The sequence below is a fragment of the Jaculus jaculus genome, chromosome 6 (genome assembly GCF_020740685.1).
Source record: "Jaculus jaculus isolate mJacJac1 chromosome 6, mJacJac1.mat.Y.cur, whole genome shotgun sequence".
Classification (NCBI taxonomy): domain Eukaryota; kingdom Metazoa; phylum Chordata; class Mammalia; order Rodentia; family Dipodidae; genus Jaculus; species Jaculus jaculus.
The window spans coordinates 36,647,928-36,667,712 of NC_059107.1; the positions used below are offsets into that span (position 1 = coordinate 36,647,928).

Here is a 19,785-nt window from a genome sequence, read left to right on the forward strand (position 1 = left end):
GCTGGAGAGATGGCTTAGTGGTTAAGCGCTTTCCTGTGAAGCCTAAGGACTCCGGTTTGAGGCTCAATTCCCCAGGACCCACATAAGCCAGGTGCACAAGGTGGCGCATGCATCTGGAATTCATTTGCAGTGGCTGGAGGCTCTGGTGTGCCCATTCTCTCCCCCTCCCCATCTCTCTGTTGCTAATAAATAAATAAAAATAAGCAAAATAATAATAATAATAATAATGATGATGATGATGATGATGATGTAGAGATTTGAGAGTACATGGGAATGGAAACAAATCCATCAAATGGGTACAAACATGGAGAACAGGTAGAAATGTGTCCTTTCAGCAAAATATTTACTGAAAGGCATCGGTAGGTTCTGAGGACCAGAAAAAAAAACAAGTCCCTGATGCAGGGTCCTTATCACTTAATGTTGTAGACAATGAATGCATCAGTTACTTACATAGGTGAAAATTAGCTGGGCATGGTGGTGCATGCCTTTAATCCCAGCAATGGGGTGGCAGAGGTAGGAGGATGTCTGGGAGTTCAAGGCCACCTTGAGACAACGCAGTGAATTCCAGGTCAGCCTGGACTAGAGTGAAAACCCACCTCGAAAAAGTGAAAATTACATTCAGATTTCCATCAGTGGGGAGCTGGTTAAATAAAGGGTGATACGGTCAGTCCGTGAAGAATGTGGGAATTTTTAAATATTTGTATGCAAAATAATATAGCCAAGAGACATTATTAAGTGATAAATCAAGGTTCAGAAGGTATACGTGACCTTTCTTGTGGTTTTTTGTTGCTGTTGTTTTTTGTTTTTTTCGAGGTAGGGTCTCACTCTAGCCCAGGCTGACCTGGAATTCAGTATGGAGTCTCAGGATGGCCTTGAACTCACGGCAATCCTACCTCTGCTTCCCCAGTGCTGGGATTAAAGGCATGTGCCACCACACCTGGCATTTTTTTTGTTGTTGTTGTTGTTTATTTTTATTTATTTATTTGAGAGTGAGTGACAGAGAGAGAAAGAGGCAGAGAGAGAGAGAATGGGCACGCCAGGGCCTCCAGCCACTGCAAACAAACTCCAGATGCGTGTGCCCCCTTGTGCATCTGGCCAACGTGGGTTCTGGGGAATCACGCCTCGAACCACGGTTGTTAGGCTTCACCAGCAAGTGCTTAACCACTAAGCCATCTCTCCAGCCCCTGGCATTTTTTTTTTGTTTGTGTATTTTTGTTTGTTTAATCAAATTTAATGTTATTTGGAAACAGTGTCTCACTCAAGCCCAGGCTGACCTGGAACTCAGTCTGTTACCCTAGACTGATTTGAAATTCACAGAGATCTTCCTCCTAAATGCTGGGATTAAAGGCATGTGCCACCATGCCAGGATTCATGATCTTTCTTGTGGAAAAAAAAAATGGGGGCAGAATAAGAACACACTTCAAACAAGTGCCTTTAGCCACTGGGCCATCTCTCCAGTCCCCTAAGAACACACTTTAGCAACTAGTAAAAGTGATTATTAATCCCAGTACTCAGGAAGCAGAAGTAAGAGGTTCTCCCTGATTTCAAGGCCAGCCTTAGACTACATAGTGTACTCTAGGCCTGCCTCGGGTAGAGTGAAACCCTACCTTGAAAAAAAAAATCTAGTCTGGTGTGGTGATACATACCTTTAATCCCAACACCTGGGAGGCAGAGGTAGGAGAATTTCTGTGTTTGAGGCCATCCTGAGACTATGTAGTGGATTTCAGGTCAGCCTGAACTAGAGTGAAACCCTACTTTGAAAAAAATCAAACAAACAAAATCTGTCAGGCAAGTTGGTGCATGACTTTAAATCTATCACTTAGGAGGCTGAGGTAGGAGGATAATCATGAGTTCAAGACCAGTCTGGGTCTACAGAATGAATTCCAGGACAGCCAGGGCTAGAGTGAAACCTTACCCCTTACCTCAAAAAAAGGGGGGTAGGCTGGAGGGATGGCTTAGTGATTAAGGTGCTTGCCTGCAAAGCCAAAGGACCCAGGTTCAATTCCCCAGGACCCACGTTAGCAGGTGCACGCGTCTGGAATTTGTTTGCAGTGGCTGGAGGACCTGGAGTGCCCATTCTCTCCCTCTCTCTTTCTCTGTCAAATAAATAAATAAATAAATAACTTTAATATATTTTTATTTATTTATATATCATATAGATATATAATTTACATATAATATATATTTATATATAATACATATTTATATATATTTTATATATTTTTATTGATAACTTCTATACTTATAGACAACAAACCATGATATATCCCTCCCCTCCCCCCACTTTCCCCTTCATAGCTCTGCTGTCCATCATATCCCCTCCCTCTCTCCATTAGACTGTCTTTTAATTTGATGTCATCATCTTTTTCTCCTATTATGAGGGTCTTGTGTGGGTATTGCTAGGCACTGCGAGGTCTTGGATATCAAATCCAAATTCTGTCTGGACAGTTGTATGTAAGGAGTGGTACCCTTCCTTTGGCTCTTACATTTTTTCCACCACTTCTTCCACAATGGACTCTGAGGCTTGGAGGGTGTGAGATGTTTCAGTACTGGACACTCCTCTGTCCCTTCTTCTCAGCAATTGTTGCCTTTTGGGTCATCCCAGTGATCATCGCCATCTGAAAAGAGAAGCTTCTCTAACCAGAAGTGAGAGCAACATTAATATATGAGTATGTACATTAAGTGTAGTGATTTCAGGGCAATTTGGTGAGAGTAAGATATGCATTTATCCAGACAAGAGCAGGCCTTATACCCTTAAGGCTCATGACCTCTCCTGCCATAGGCTTTTGATTAGGTTTTCAGTACCAGGCACGCATTCCCAAAATATTTTTTAAAAGGTGATTATTTACTATTAAAATTTAATTAGCAGGAGGTTGGGAAATGGACCAGTGGCTAAAACATTTGCTGTACAAGCTTGAGTACCCAAGTTCTGATTCCCAGAACCCACGTACTAGCACAAATATCCATAATACCAGCACACTCACGAGAGTTTGGGAGACGCTGCTTCAAACAAGGTGGAAGGCAAGAACCAGCGCCTGAAGATGTCCTCTGATCTCTACATGTGTCGTGACATGCACATATCCACACATGTGATACACACTTAACTAGGGAAGTAGGACCTATACAAATGGCTAGAATAAGGAACAGGTGTCAGACTCACACTGTGCGTGCTGTGGGATGTGGGAAGGCTGTGCAGGTTGCTGCCATTGGTGTGAACATTGAACACAGCATCAGCCTCCACAGGGACAGCAGTTCGGAAGCAAAGCCGGGACAGAGTGAGAGCAACGACATACTGGACCCAAGGAGACAATGGGAGCCAGCATGAGGACCAACCCTGCTGACGTCAGTGCCCTTTGCCAAGAGCCACATACACTTGATGCCGATTCAGAGGAGCTTACCTTCCGAGCACAGACCCTGTGACTGCTGGTTCACGTTCCTCTTCCAAAACTCATGCAGTTTCTGTTGTGACCCATGTGAATGTAGGTTGGAGAAGAGAATTCTCCAAAATGTAGACTGTAGTTCCATTTTCATAAACACACCACAAAACCATGACAGCTGATGATGGAGCTGAGTAGGAGCTGGACTTTTTGTTGTTGTTGTTGTTTTTGTTTTTCTGAGGTAGGATCTCACTGTAGCCCAGGCTGACAGGGAACTTACTACATAGTCCCAGGCTGGCATCGAATTCATAGTGATCCTCCAATCCCTGCCTCCCGAGTGTTGGGATTAAAGGCATGTGTCACCACGCCTGGCTAGGAGCTGGTCTTTCAATGTGTGCATATTTTCAGATTCTATTAAGTAGAAAATATTTAATTTCAGGTGTGGTGGTGGGGGTCCTAGTGCTGGAGGGTCAGAGACAGGTGGATCCCTAAAGCTCCCTGACTAGCCAGAACAGTCTAAGTGTGCTCCAAGTCAATGAGCACTGTTGCAGTCTGGTTCGCATTGCTGGTAGAAATCACCCAACCAAGAGCAGCTTGTGGGAATAAAAAGTTTATTTTGGCTTACAGGCTCGAGTGGAAGCTCTACGATGGCAGGGGAAACAGTGGCATGAGCAGAGGGTGGACATCACCCCCTGGCCAACATAAGGTGGACCATAGTAACAGGAGAGTGTGCCAAACACTGGCACAGGGAAACTGGCTATAACACCCATAAGTCCGCCCCCAACAACACACTACCTCCAGGAGGCGTTAATTCCCAAATCTCCATCAGCTGGGAACCTAGTATTCATAACACCTAAGTTTATTGGGGACACCTGAATCAAACCACCCCAAGGATTGTCTCAAAAAGAGGTAGACGGCCAGGCGTTGGGAGGCAGATGGAAGAAGATCACTATGAGTTCAAGACCACCCTGAGACTACATAGTGAATTCCAGGTCAGTCTGAGCTTGAGTGAAACCCTATCCCCCCAAAAACAAAAGAAGAGGTAGATGGATGACACCCAAGATTGTCCTCTTCACATGCACATCCACATATGTGTGCAAACTTGCACATGTGCTCCCACACACATGCAACATGCACATAAACCAGACATGGTAGCTCACACATTTAATCTCAGAATTTGGGAGGCCGAGGCAGGAGGATTTCCAGGAGGTCAATGCCAGTCTGGGCTACATTGTTTCAAGTCAGGGGTACACAATGAGACTCTCTCAACAAAATAACAAATCTATTAGGTGAGAAAAGAGAGGCAACTGATAAAATAGTGTGGTGGTTGCTGCCTGCAGTCCTAGCAACTAGGAAGCTGAAACCCGAGGATCAGTGTTGCTCAGAGCAGCCCGGGCTATGGGGTGAAACAAAACAAGAAGTGCTGTGTGGTATGGAGCCAGGGGTGGTGATGCGCCCCTGTAATCTCAGCAGTCTGGAGGCCAAAGCAGAAGTTGTTCAAATTTGAGGCTAGTTGAGCTACAAAGAGAGATTATCTCAAAAAGGAGCAAACAGGGCTGGAGAGATGGCTTAGCAGTTAAGCGCTTGCCTGTGAAGCCTAAGGACCCTGGTTCGAGGCTCGATTCTCCAGAACCCACGCAAACTGGTTGCACAAGGTGGTGCATGCATCTGGAGTTCATGTGCAGTGGCTGGAGGCCCTGATGCACCCATTCTCTCTCTTTCTCTGCCTCTTACTCTCTCTGTCACTCTGGAAGGAAGGGAGGGAGGGAGGGAGGGAGAGAGGGAGGGACGGAACGAGGGAGGGACGGAACGAGGGAGGGAGGGAGGGAGGGAGGGAGGGAGGAAGGGAGGGAGAGCTGGGCATGGTGGCGCATGCCTTTAATCCCAGCACTCAGGAGGCAGAGGTAGGAGGATTGCCATGAGTTCAAGGCCACCCTAAGACTCCATAGTGAATTCCAGGTCAGCCTGGGCTAGAGTGAGACCCTACCTTAAAAACAAAAAACAAACAAACAAACAAACAAAAAACCCAGCCCTGGTACAGTAAATATCCACACTTGGGAGACTGAGGCAAAAAGATAATCAAAAGTTTGAGACCGGGCTGGAAAGATGGCTTAGCGGTTAAGGCACTTGCCTGCAAAGCCAAAGGATCTTGGTTTGATTCCTCAGTCAGTACTCACATCAGTCAGATGCACAAGGTGGCGCATGCATCTGGAGTTTGTTTGCAGTGGCTGGAAGCCCTGGCACGCCCATTCTTTCTTTCTTTGTCTGTCTCTTTCCCTCTCTGAAAGATAATTTTTTTTTTTAAAGTTTGAGCTGGGTGTGGTGGTGCATGCCTTTAATCCCAGCACTCAGGAGGCAGAAGTAGGAGGATCTCCGTGAGTTTGAGGCCACCCTGAGACTACATAGTGAATTCCAGGTCAGCCTGAGCTAGACTGAGGCCCTATCTTAAAAAAAAAAAAAAGGTTGAGATCAGCCTAAGCTATGGTGTGAGTTCATTGCCACTCTGGGCTGCATAGTAAGATCTATCTCCAAAAACAAAAACAATAGTATCATGGGACAGTGATGGAGGTGGGAGAAGAGGTGATATCAGGCATAGGTAGCCAGAAAGTATTCTCTGAGGAGGTGACATTTGACATAGCCAGCCTGCTGGGAATACATCAACAGAAAATGCTGCAGGTAGGCTGGAGTGATGGCTTAGAGGTTAAAGTGCTTGCCTACAAAACCTAAGGTCCCAGTTTCCATATAAGACAGATGTACAAGGGGGCACAGGAATCTGGAGTTCATTTACATTGGCTGAGGCCATGATGTATTCATTCTCTCTCTGTTTCTCTTCCTCTCTTTCTCTCTCAAATAAATAAATAATTCTTTTTTTTTTTTTTTGGTTTTTTGAGGTAGGGTCTACTCCAGCCCAGGCTGACCTGGAATTCACTATGGAGTCTCAGGGTGGCCTTGAACTCACAGCAATCCTCCTACCTCTGCCTCCCAAGTGCTGGGATTAAAGGCGTGCGCCACCACGCCTGGCTCAAATAAATAAATAATTCTTTTTTTTTAATTAATTAATTTATTTATTTGAGAGCGACACACACAGAGAGAAAGACAGATAGAGGGAGAGAGAATGGGCGCGCCAGGGCTTCCAGCCTCTGCAAACGAACTCCAGACGCGTGCGCCCTCTTGTGCATCTGGCTAACGTGGGACCTGGGAAACTGAGCCTCGAACCGGGGTCCTTAGGCTTCACAGGCAAGCGCTTAACTGCTAAGCCATCTCTCCAGCCCAAATAAATAATTCTTAAAAGGAAAAAGGTTGCAGGCAGAGACAACAGCAGAGGCAAAATCTCTGTGCAGAGCAAGGTGATCAATTCAGGGAGCAGCAACAAGTCAGGGTGCTTGGAGCAGAGGAGGTGAGTGGGGAAAGGACGATAGGAGACGTGTCAGATCATGTCTCTGCATTGATAACCTTGTGAGGAGAAGCACCAGAGGCCTTAGACAGAGATGTATGTCTGTGTGGGCACAGGTCACCTGCAAAGCAGAGCCCTGGTTACCAACCTTTCCTCCTCTTACCCAAAGTGAGCTGCATAGCCCTGGTAGGCCTTTGCCACAGCTGCATGATCAATTCACCATCAACTTATTCATCTGCCTTTGTCCAAGCTGAGGACTCCTTAAAGGCCAGCACCTGCTCTGGTCTGCTTGAGTGCCCCTACTGACAAACCTCACCACATAACCAAATAATTCAAAGCAGAATAAAAACACTTAGCCAGGCATGGTGGTGCACACCTTTAATCCCAGCACTCGGGAGGCAGAGGAAGGAGGATTGCCATGAGTTCGAGGCCACCCTGAGACTCCATAGTGAATTCCAGGTCAGCCTGAGCTAGAGTGAGACCCTACCTCGAAAGACAAAAACAAAAACAAAAAACCCCACTTAACTGTTCTCGTGACATGACTTTGCATGGTTTATAAAGTTCTTTAGGGGCTGGAGAGATTGCTCAGTGGTTAAAGGTGCTTGCTTGCGAAGCCTCGATTCAATTTCCCAGTACCCACATAAAGCCAGATACACAAAATGCTGTATGTATCTGGACTTTGTTTGCAGTGGAAAGAAATCCTGGAGCACCTGTTATCTATTTCTCTCTCACTCTTTGTCTCCTTGCAAATAAATAATAAAAATATATTTTAAAAGTTCAAGCTGAGCTGGGCATGGTGGCGCATGCCTTTAATCCCAGCACTTGGGAGGCAGAGGTAGGAGGATTTCCGTGAATTTGACCCGGCCTAAGACTACATAGTGAATTTCAGGTTGGCCTGGGCTAGAGGGAGACCCCACCTTGAAAAACCAAGAAAAAAAAAAACAAAGTTCTCTGTGGCTGGAAAGATGGCTTAGTAGTTAAGGAACTTGCCTGCAAAGTCAAAGTACCCAGGTTTGATTCACCAGGACTCATGTAAGCCTGCTGCACAAAAGTCTCATGTATATAGCTGCAGACAGCCCTGCACTCCTGATCCTCCTGTCTCTTCCTCTTTGATGATGGGATTTTAGGTGTGCTGGGATCACACCCATGGCTTCATGAATGCTAGACAAGCACTTCACCAACTGAGCTATATCCCAGCCCCCAGACTTTAGTATATCAAATGGTCAGTTTTAGCCAAGCAAGGTAGCACACACCTGTAACCCAGCAATTGGGGGACAGAGGCAAAAGGATCAGGAGTTCAAGCTCATCCCTCCTCTCTCTCTCTCTCTCTTTCATTTTTATTTATTTATTTTAATTAATTAATGTATTTTTTTTTTAGGAATGGTCTCACTCTAGCCCAGGCTCACCTGGAATTTACTATGTAGTCTCAGGGTGGCCTTGAACTCACAGCAATCCTCCTGCCTCTGGTTCCTGAGTGCTGGGATGAAAGGCATGTATCACCATGCCTGGCTCAAGCTCATTTAAAAAAAATTTTGTTTATTTTTATTTATTTATTTGAGAGCAAAGACAGAGAGACAAAGAGGCAAATAGAGAACGCCAGGGCCTCCAGCCACTGCAAACAAATTCCGGACATGTGTGCCCCCTTGTACATCTGGCTAATGGGGTCCTGGGGAATCAAGCTTTGAACAGGGGTCCTTAGGCTTCACAAGCAAGCACTTAAATGCTAAGCCATCTCTCCAGCCCGCAAGCTCATCTTTTTAAAATGTTTTATTTATTTATTTATTGAGAGAGAGAGTGAAACATGGAGAGAGAGAGAAGGAAGAATGGGAGTGCCAGGGCCTCTGGCCATAGCAAATAAACTCCAGATACATGCACCACCTTGTGCATCTGGTTTATGTGGGTCCTGGAGAATTGAACCTGGGTCCTTTGGCTTTGCAGACAAACACCTTAACCATAAAATCATCTCTCCAGCCCTCAAGCTCATCTTTGAATAATACATAACAAGTCCAAAACTAGCCTGGGATGCATAGGTTTGAATTTAGGGCAGGTCAGTCTCCCTGGGCCTCTCATAGTGTTCTATTCCAGAGAAAATTGCATCCCTGAATCACACTACCTGTCCTCTCCTGGTAGGCTGCTGGCACTGAAGGAGATTGTACAGAAGGTGTGGGAGGGACAGCCTGGGGATATGAGACTCTGTCTCAATCAATCACTAAAAAAAAGAAGAAGAAAGAAAAAAAAATTGAGCTGCCTTAAGACCAAACAAATGAGGAGACAGAGAGATATTACCATATTACCATGACTAATTTTCTCCAAGAATTTCTCCCTGTGATGTTTCTTTTTATTTTCTTTCCTCCCTCTAGCCCTGTCCCCCACCTCAATCAGGGTCTCACTCTAACCCAGGCTGACCTGGAACTCACTCTGTAGTCTCAAGCTGGCCTCAAACTCACAGTGATCCTCTTACCTCTGTCTCCCGAATTCTGAGATTAAAGGTGTGTGCAGTTAATTGTCTTCTTACTATAAAAGAAATGGTTGGTTCATTTATTCAGAGGTTATTAATTCAGGGCTGAAGATCCAGCTCATTTGGTAGCATGTTTGCCCAATATGCTCAAAGCCCTGGGTTCTGTCCCCAGCACTGAATAAAATAGGTGTGGTGGGACAGGAGGGATACCTCAAAAGTTAAAGGCACTTGTCTGCAATGCCTAAAAGCCCAGGCACATGCATCTGGACTTCATTTGCTATGACAGGAGGTCCTACCATGCCCACTCTTCCCCTTCTCCCTCAGCTTACAAATAGATATATAAAGATATCTGCCAGGAGCTGGAGAGATGGCTTAGCAGTTAAGGCATTTGCCTGCAAAGCCAAAGGACCTCAGTTTGATTCCCCAGGACCCATGTAAGCCAGATGCAAAAGGTGACACATGCATCTGGAGTTTGTTTGCAGTGGCTGGAGGTCCTGGCACATCCATTCTCTCTCTCTCTCTTTCTATCTGCCTCTTTCCCTCTCTCAAATAAATAAATTAAATTAAATTAAAATATCTGCCGGGCGTGGTGGTACACACCTTTAATCCAAACACTTGGGAGGCAGAGGTAGGAAGAGTGCCATGAGTTTGAGGCTAGCCTAGGACTACAGAGTGAGTTCCAGGTCAGCCTGAACTAGAGTGAAACCCTACCTCAAGAAAAATAAAAAGAAAAGAAAAGATGTAAGGAGCTCAGTGTGGTGGCACATGCCTTTAATTCCAGCACTTGGGGGTCAGAGGTAGGTGGATCATCTTTGTGAGTCTGAGGCCACCCTGAAACTACATAGTGAATTCTAGGTCAGCCTGGACTTTGAAAACGAAAAATAAATAAAAATTTAGGGCTTGATAGATGGCTTAGTGGTTAAGGCACTTGTCTGCAAAGCCAAAGGACCTAGGTTCGATTCCCCAGGGCCCACATAAGCCAATTGCACAAGGTGGCACATGCAGCTAGAGTTTGTTTGCAGTGGCTGGAGGCCCTGGAGTATCCATTCTCTATCTGCCTCTCTCGAACAATTAAATGAAGAAAATAAAATATTTTTAAAAGAATTAAACTAGATGTGGTGGCACACCTGTAGTACCAGCTCTGAAAAGGTAGAGGCAGGAAGATCAACAGTTCAAGGTTATCCTCTGGTATATAAAGAACTTCAGGCCAACCTGAGTTACATAAGACACTATCACCAAAACAAAACAAGAATCTTAGGTAAATTTATAAGTGAGGTCAGGGGAAGAGATTGAGTAAAGGAAAGGTGGAGGGAGGGCTAATCAAAACCTAAGGGAGTATGAATAAGTTATATGGAAACCTACTTTTTTGGACAATGGAACACTCAGAAGCCATAGATTGCTACTGGAAAATTTTCAGTGCCATGGATGGGATACCTTCCAGTAAGTTGTTGGCCAGGGAGGTCCCTGATGCCCCCAAAACATTACAGGCCATTGCCGAGGCCCTTGGTTTCCCACCAGGAATAGATGGTAAGACCCTATTGCTGAAGACTCCACATACTTGGGCTGCAAGGCCACTGAGAAATCCTGCCGGAACTGAGCTGATAACCTCCTCCATATAGACCAGCTGACAAAAATCTAGAAAAAGCTATAATGCATGCAGTTCAATGGGAGAGAAAGAAATCATCAGTGAAGATACTCAACACTGGACACTGCAAGCCTTATATTTGGCCAGCCAGGCCAAATGAGCCAATGGGTGCAATAGTGGCACATCTGTTATGGGGGAAACCAACCACCCTCTAATTCAATTGGAGGCCCACTCCATAGGAGGGAGTACATCCCTGATACTGAAAACCTACAACAGGGTTAGTCATGAGCCTTAGGGATGTAATGTTTGCTGGTATCTGGATAAAAGTATATATTATATTCACCAAACTGCTCAGTAAGCACTTCTCTTAATGTCCATACCCATATATTAATGCTTCTCTCACTTTTGGTTAGAAAAGCTTCTCTTTTCAGATGGCAATGACTTTTGGATGATTCTGAAGGCACCATGATGCTGAGAAGAAGTGACAGAGGACTGCTCAGCACTGCAATATCTCTATCACACCTTCCAAGGCTCAGGGTCCATTGCGGAAGAGGTGGCAAAAAGAATATAGAGCCAAAGGAAGGCTAGGACTCCTTACAGTGTGCTTCTCCAGACACAAAATGGCCTGGATATCCATGACCTCACAGTGCCTGACACTACCTACACGAGACCATCATAATAGGAGGAAAAGATCATGACATCAAAATAAAAGAAACTGGTTGAGAAGGGAATGGGGTATGATGGAGAGTGGAGTTTCAAAGGGGAAAGTGTGGGGAAGGAAGAAATTATCATGTGATGTTATTTACAATTATGGAAGTTGTCAATTAAAAAAAAAGAATCTTAGCTAAATTTATAACAGAAAACGTTTATTCCTCAAAGCTCTGAAGGCTGGAAGTCCAAGTTCAACACATCAGCAGACAGTAACTGATGAGAGCTGCTGCTCTCTGCTTCTAACATGGTACTTTCTTGCTGCACCCTCATATGACAGAGGGAACAGAACGAGCGACCTGGCTCCCTCAAGCCATTCATGAGGGTAAAGTTGTCATGACCTACCATTCATGAGGGTAAGGCTGTTATGACCTACCTCCCACAGCCACAGCTCTTAAAACCACCGTCTTGACTGATGGCATCCGCCTAACCGCACCGCAACTCTTGGGGAAGGAAAGATGGACACAGATCCCAAGGACAGAACCAGCCCATTGCGCCTCACCACGGCCCCTGCTGAAATGAAGAGTTGGGAAATGAGCAAGAGTGCTGCTTTCTTGGTGAACCTGGTACCAGCACAAGGGTGAAGGAGATAGACATAGAGAACAGTCAACTCCTACTAAACCAGATATCCAGAGACACAGAGGCTCCCAAGTCCTCATCACTGAAGCAGACCTAAAACGAACCCAGCATGGCTCAGGGAAATTTGCGGAAGAGGGGGCAGAAAGAATGTCAGAGCCACCCGTTGGGTCATGATACACAGAGACATTGCCTCTTACCCATAATTGATGGCTAGCCCCACAAAGCACGACCCATATTCCACAACAAGGAGGGTTCCTGCGGCGGGGGGTGGTCAGGGAGGAGGCTAAGGATGATACCAACATGACTGTAAACACTGTGTATATAACTAAAAAAAAGAAAAGAAAAACCATCTTGAGGGTTACATTTCTTTTTCTTTCTTTTGTGTGTGTGTGTGTGTGCATGCATGTTCATGTATGTGAGTGTGTGCGCATGTTCGTGTGGGTGAGGGTGGGTGCTATGCTTGTGTGGCAGTGCTTGAGTGTGTGGAGCTCAGAGGACAATCCTGCTGTTGGTTCTCCCTTTCCACCTACTTTGAGGTAAGGTCTCTTATTGTTGTTCACTGCTTCATTTGCCAGAAGGCTAGCTGTTCCTGGAGCTTCCAGAACATTCTCCTGACTCTCCTCCACCTTCTCCTGTAGGAACTCAGGATTACAGATATCCACTACACATCTGGCTCTATATGAGTTCTGGGAATCCTAGTTTAGCTACTTAGACTTGCATGGTGTTGCAGTCAGGTTCACATTGCTGGCAGAAATCACCCAACCAAGAGCAGCTTTTGGGAGAAAAGGGTTTCTTTTGGCTTACAGACTCAAGGGGAAGGAAGCTCCATGATGGCAGGGAAAATGATGGCATGGACATCACTTCTTGGCCAATATCAGGTGGACAATAGGAACAGGAGATTGTGCCAAACACTGGCATGGGGAAACTGGATATAACACCCACAAGCCTGTCCCCAACAATACAGTGCCTCCAGGAGGCTTTAATTTCCAATTGCCATTTCCTGGGGAGACTAGCATTCAGAAAATTGAAGTTTATGGGGGATTATGAGGGACACCTGAATCAAACTACCACACATGGCATGGTCTTTGCCTACTAAGCATCTCCCCAGTCCCTCCCGGCCAGTTTTTTTTTTTTTTTTGTTTGTTTGTTTGTTTGTTAAGGTCTTGCTCTAGCCCAGGCTGACCTGGATTTCACTATGTAGTCTCTGGGTGGCCTCGAACTCACGGCGATCCTCCCACCTCTACCTCCTGAGTGCCGAGATTAGAGGTGTGTGCCACCTCTCCTGGCTTCTTGCCCCCACCCCAATTTTTTTTTTAATTTTTATTTATTTATTTGAGAGCGACAGACACAGAGAGAAAGACAGATAGAGGGAGAGAGAGAGAGAATGGGTGCGCCAGGGCTTCCAGCCTCTGCAAACGAACTCCAGACGCGTGCGCCCCCTTGTGCATCTGGCTAACGTGGGACCTGGGGAACCGAGCCTCGAACTGGGGTCCTTAGGCTTCACAGGCAAGCGCTTAACCACTAAGCCATCTCTCCAGCCCCCAATTTTTAAGATAGGGTCTCATGTAACACAGGCTAGCCTGGAATTCCTTATATAGCTGAAGATAACCTTGAATTTATTTTTTTAAAGTTTATTTATTTGAGAAAGAAAGAGGCACAGAGAGAGACAGAGAGAAAGAGAGAGAGAGATTAGACACACCAGGCCCTCTAGCCACTGCAAACAAACTCCAGACACATGTGCCACCTTGTGTATCTGGATTATGTGGGTCCTGGGTCCTTTGAACCTTGGTCCTTTGGCTTTGCAGGCAAGTACCTTAACAGCTAAGCCATCTCTTCAACCCAATCTTGAACTTTTAATCTTCCTGACTCTACTTCCAACATGTTGGGATTATAGGCATCCACCATCATACCTGGTTTATATGGTGCTGGGAATTGAACTGAGGGCGTCATGCATGCACTCTACCAAGTAGACCACATCCTCAGCACTGAGATACACACACACACACACACATAAAATGAAAGGACACCAACATTTAAGGCCATAGCAGAAACCAAAGTAAAAATGGGGGCGCTGGAGAGATGGTTTAGCAGTTAAGGCACTTGCCTGCAAAGCCAAAGGATCCCGGTTTGATTCTCTAGGACTCACATAAGCCAGAAGCATAAAAGGGTACATGAATCTAGAGTTCATTTGCAGTGGCTGGAGGCCCTAGCACGCCCACTCTCTCTCTCTCTCAAATAAATAAATAAAATATTTTTTAAATATATGAAAAAGGGCTGGAGAGATGGCTTAGCAGTTAAACGCTTGCCTGTGAAGCCTAAGGACCCGGTTCAAGGCTCGATTCCCCAGGACCCACGTTAGCCAGATGCACAAGGGGGCGCATGTGTCTGGAGTTCATTTGCAGTGGCTGGAGGCCCTGGAGCACCCATTTTCTCTCTCTCTGCCTCTTTCTCTCTGTCACTCTCAAATGAATAAATAAAAATAAATAAATATAGTTAAAAAACGTAAAAAATGGAAATTCAGGAGACCACTTGCTCCTCTCCTCTTCCCCTGGTCCTCACATCCATTTTCAAGTCTTTTTTTTCCCCCCAGGTAGGGTCTCACTCTAGCCCATTCTGACCTGGAATTTACTATGTAGGGTGGTCTTGAACTTTCAGTGATCCTCCTACCTCCGCCTCCCAAGTGCTGGGATTCAAGTCTTTTTACTTGCTTAGTGAAATCACAGCTGCAGCCACAGCTATCCTCAGCAGGAGAGCATTCAGGTCCTTATCAGGCCCATGAACACTGGACCTGGACCTTGGAATTTAGAAGTCCTGAGTCCCTGTGGAAGTCTCTGTAGCAGCACTGTTAGGAGTGATGGAACTCTCAGCTATGGCCCAGACGGAGGTCTTCAGGTCATTGAAGGCATGTCCTCAAAAGGGACAGTCTAAAAAAAAGGGGAGGAGACAGTCTCTGGCTAGGCATGGTGGCCGATGACTTTAATCCCACCACTTGGGAGGCCAAGATAAGAGAATTGCCATGAGTTCAAGGCCACCTTGAGACTGCATAGTTAATTCCAAGTCAGCCTGGGCTAGAGCAAGACCCTGCCTCAAAAAACAACCAAGCAACCAAACAAGGGACAGTCTTTATCTTTTGCTCCCTGACCATGAGGCCTTTGCTCCTCCACCACACACCACAATGGCTGTGTCATTCAGGCCCAAGAACAGCAGACCAACAATCTAGGACTAAAACCTCAAAACTTAGCCAGGCATGGTGGTGCACACCTTTTATCCCAGCACTCGGGAGGCAGAGGTAGGAGGACTGCCATGAATTTGAGCCCACCCTGAGACTACATAGTGAATTCCAAATCAGCCTGGTCTAGAGTGAAATCCTACATTGAAAAACCACAGTAAATAAATAAAGTAAAACCTCAAAACTGTTTTTTTTTTTTTTTTTTTTTTTTTTTGGTTTTTCGAGGTAGGGTCGCACTCTGGCTCAGGCTGACCTGGAATTCACTATGTAGTGTCAGGGTGGCCTCGAACTCTCCGCGATCCTCCTACCTCTGCCTCCCGAGTGCTGGGATTAAAGGCATGCGTCACCATGCCCGGCTTTTTTTGTTATTTAATTAATTAATTAATTTATTTGAGAGAGAGAGAGAGAATATATATGGGTGCTCCAGGGCCTCTGCTACTGCAAATGAACTCCAGACATGTGCCACTTTGTGCATCTGGCCTTGCTTTTATTTTATTTTATTTTACTTTGGTTTTCTGAAGTAAGGTCTCACTCTAGCCCAGGCTGACCTGGAATTCACTATGTAACATCAGGGCGGCCTCAAACTCACGACAATCCTCCTACCTTTTCCTCACAAGTGCTGGGATTAAAGGCATGCACCACCTCACCTGGCTAATTTATTTTATTTATTTGAGAGACAGAGAGAGGGAATGGGCATGCCAGGACCTTCAGCCACTGCAAAGGAACCCCAAACACATGCGCCACCTTGTGCATCTGGCTTATGTGGGTCCTGGGGAATCAAACCTGGGTCGTTTGGCTTTGTAGGCAAATGCCTTAACTGCTAAGCCATCTCTCCAGACCTCATTTTTTTTAAGGTAGGGTCTCACTTTAGCCCAAGCTGAGCTGGAATTCACTCTGTGGTCTCAGTGTGGCCTCAAATTCATTGCAATCCTCCTATCTCTACTTCCGGAGTGCTGGGATTAAAGGTGTGCACCACCACGCCTGGCCAGTCTACCCATTCTCTCTCTCTTTCTTGCTATCTCTTTTTGCTTGCAAATAAATAAATTAATTAATTAAAAATAGCTGGACGTGGTAGCGCACCATTTAATCCCAGCACTCCAGAGGCATGGGTAGGAAGACAGTTGTGAGTTTGATGACAGCCTGGGACTACAGAGTGAGTTCCATGTCAGCCTGGGCTAGAGTGAGAACCTACCTTGAACCCCACACCCCCCTCGCCAAAAAAAAGTAACTAGCAAATACGAAAGCATCCATCAGAAGTCACATTTAACTGGCATCCTGTGCATGACCTGGGGGCTTACAGTAGAAGGGAATGCTGTGTTTGCTAGGACCCACAGACAGCGTGTAAACATCCCCTTTGCATTCTACACCCACTTAGCTCTTGTTAAATTCTTGCTGCTCTGGCCAGAGCGCCCCAGTGAGAGCCGGCTGCTTATCTTCTAGAAGCAGCAGCGGAGGACAAATCAGTGTGAGCAGGACCTCCAAGTCCTCAACATGAAACTTTGCCTCACTTCCTTCTGCTGTGGGATGAGGCAGGCAGTCCCCCTCCCATGATCCGCCTGGGGTGGATGGGAAGGTGAACTCACCTCCTGAAAGGCAGGGCGTTGACTCCATACCTGGGCCACTGCAGTCCTGTGTGTATTAGTCACTGTTCCATCCCAATGACAAAATACCTGAGATAACAGAAGGGAGCAAGGGTTTCTTGTGGGTTGGCCCCCTTGCTATATAGATCTGAGAAAGCTGCTCACCCCATGGTGTTCAGGTGAAGCGGAAAGAGACAGCCAGGAAGAGACCACAATGTACATCCTGCAGATAGTTCCGCAGTGACCCACTTCCCCAACATCCTAACAGCCCATCTGATATGCGCTCACTCAACCTCCTGAGTTCTTGGGATTATATGTGTACACCACTACACCCAGCTTCTTGTTTTTAAAAAATACTAATTTGGGCTGGAGAGATGGCTTAGTGGTTAAAGTATTTGCCTTGTGAAGCCTAAGGACCCAGGTTCAATTCTTCAGGTCCTATGTAAACCCTTTGCACATGGTGGCATATGCATCTGGAGTTCGTTTGCTGTGGCTAGAGGTCCTGGCGTGCCCATTATCACTCTCTCTCCCCCCGCCCCACCTCTCTGTCTCTAATAAATAACTAAAAATAAATCTTAACAAAATATATATAATAAAGCTGGGTGTAGTGGTACATGCCTTTAATCCTAGCACTTGGAAGGCAGAGGTAGGAGGATTGCTATGAGTTCAAGGCCACCCTGAGACTACATAGTGAATTCCAGGTCTGCTTGGACTAGAGTGAAACCCTACCTCGAAAAACTAAAAAAAATATATAAAATTTAAAGCCGGGTGTGGTGGCACACACCTTTATTCACAGCCCCTGGGAGGCAGAGGTAGGAGGATTGCTGTGAATACAAGGCCACTCTGAGACTACATAATGAATAATGAATTTGTCAGCCTGGGCTAGAGTGAAACCCTACCTAAAAAAACAAACAAACAAACAAAAAAAACACAAAAAACCCACCTAATTTAGGGCTGAAGATATGACTTAGTGGTTAAGGCACTTGCCTGCAAAGCCAAAGGACCTAGGCTCAATTCCCTAGGACCCACATAAGCCAGATACACAAGGTGGTACACTGTCTGGAGTTCACTTGCAATGGCTGGAGGCCCTGGCATGCCCATTCTCTCTCTCTCAAGCAGATAAATAAAAATATTTAGCCAGGTGTAGTGACAAATGCCTTTAATCCCACCACTCAGGAGGCAGAGGTTTTTCCAACGTAAGGTCTCACTCTAGCCCAGGCTGACCTGGAATTCACTATGTAGTCCTAGGCTGTCCTCGAACTCATGGCATTCCTCCTACCTCTGCCTCCCGAGTACTGGGATTAAAGGTGTGCCCCACCCATGCCCAGCTAATAATTCGAGGTAGGGTCTCACTCTGGCCCAGACTGACCTGGAATTCACTATGGAGTCTCAGGGTAGCTCACAGTGATCCTCCTACCTCTGCCTCCTGAGTGCTGGGATTAAAGGTATGCACTACCACGTCCGGCTATAAATATTTTTAAAAAGAAAAAATATTAATTTATTTCAGCAAGAAAGAGGAGAGAGAGAAAGAGGTGGAAGGAGCAGGAGCACCAGGGTCTGCGGCCACTGCAAATGAACTCCAGATGCACGTGCCATCTTGTGCATTTGGCTTTACGTGGATACTGAGGAATTAAACCTAGACCAGCAGGCTTTGCAAGCAAGTACCTTTAACCACTGAGCCATCTTTGCAGCTCTGACTTCCTCTCCTTATAAATCCATCATTGAAAAAAATCCGCATTTGGCTTTAAGACTAGTTGATCATGGGCTGGAGAGATGGCTTAGCAGTTAAGACACTTGCCTGTGAAGCCTAAGGATCAAGGTTCAATTCCTCAGGACCCACTTAAGCCAGATGCCCAAGGTGGTGCATGCATCTGGAATTCTTTTGCAGTGGCTGGAGGTCTTGGGTTGCCCATTCTGTCTCTCTGTTTCTATCTGCCTCTTTTTCTCTCATAAACAAACAAATGAACAAATAAATAAGTAAATAAATAAAAAAAAAGACCAGTTGATAAAGGAAATACAAGTCTAGTAAACAGGACATTATCTTAACATACTGATATAATTCTGCTGGACAAATATGTCTTGGAAGGGATTCCATACAGGTGCCATTCATTCCCCAGGGGTTTGTCACTGTTTAAACACAGCTGGCTAAAGACAGCAAATGTGTTGTGTTGACATGGCATACTCACTAGTCACAAGCCTAGTGGAGATGATGTGTTGCTTTGCTTGCCTGTTTAGGACAGGAGGTAGTTATGTGACCACGACCTTATACCAGAAAGGTAGGAAATGGGTTCCATTGTGGGCAGTTGCTTCCAGCAACAGCCACATGTCATAGAGAAATGAAAATGACCATGGGTGGGCAACTTTTTGCTCAGCCCCATGAGTCCAACAGCATAAATGCTACAGGAATGGAGCAAAGGAGCTAGAATGACCGAGGAGAGGCACTAACGTAGTCCAGGAGGCAGGGTAGTCACGGAGGGCTTCCCAGAGGAAGGAACATTCAGGTGACTCAGAAAGACAAAACTCAGTCTGTCAGCAAAGAAGGAAGGGAGGTTGTTTGCCAACGGAGAGACAAGTTTGTGCAGAGGTAAGGAGAGGAGACAGCTTGTCATAACTCATTCTAGAAACTGCTGATGTATGCACTGCCCAGGAACACAGTCAGAGAGAAGGAAACCGGAGATGGGAACCCAAGCAGAAAGGGCAGGTCGCCAGTGGGTCCTTGACTCAGATGTGAGGGGGGAACTTAGCCTGGCTTCCTGGTATTGACAACTGAGATGTAAAATTGAGAACAGACAACCAGGGCCCCTCACAGTCCCTGCTCCTCTTCAATACCCCCAACATGAGCTACTGGGAGAAGTAGGAGAGGAGGTGGGAAGGG

At 45.9% G+C, this 19,785-nt stretch overlaps 1 non-coding gene across 1 annotated transcript; it reads left to right on the forward strand.

The window, feature by feature from the left end:
- Nucleotides 1-8,795: 8,795 nt before the first annotated feature.
- Nucleotides 8,796-8,931, forward strand: LOC123461933. Its single transcript, XR_006637978.1, has one exon. It is a non-coding gene; the product is annotated as a small nucleolar RNA SNORA42/SNORA80 family (small nucleolar RNA).
- Nucleotides 8,932-19,785: the final 10,854 nt, after the last annotated feature.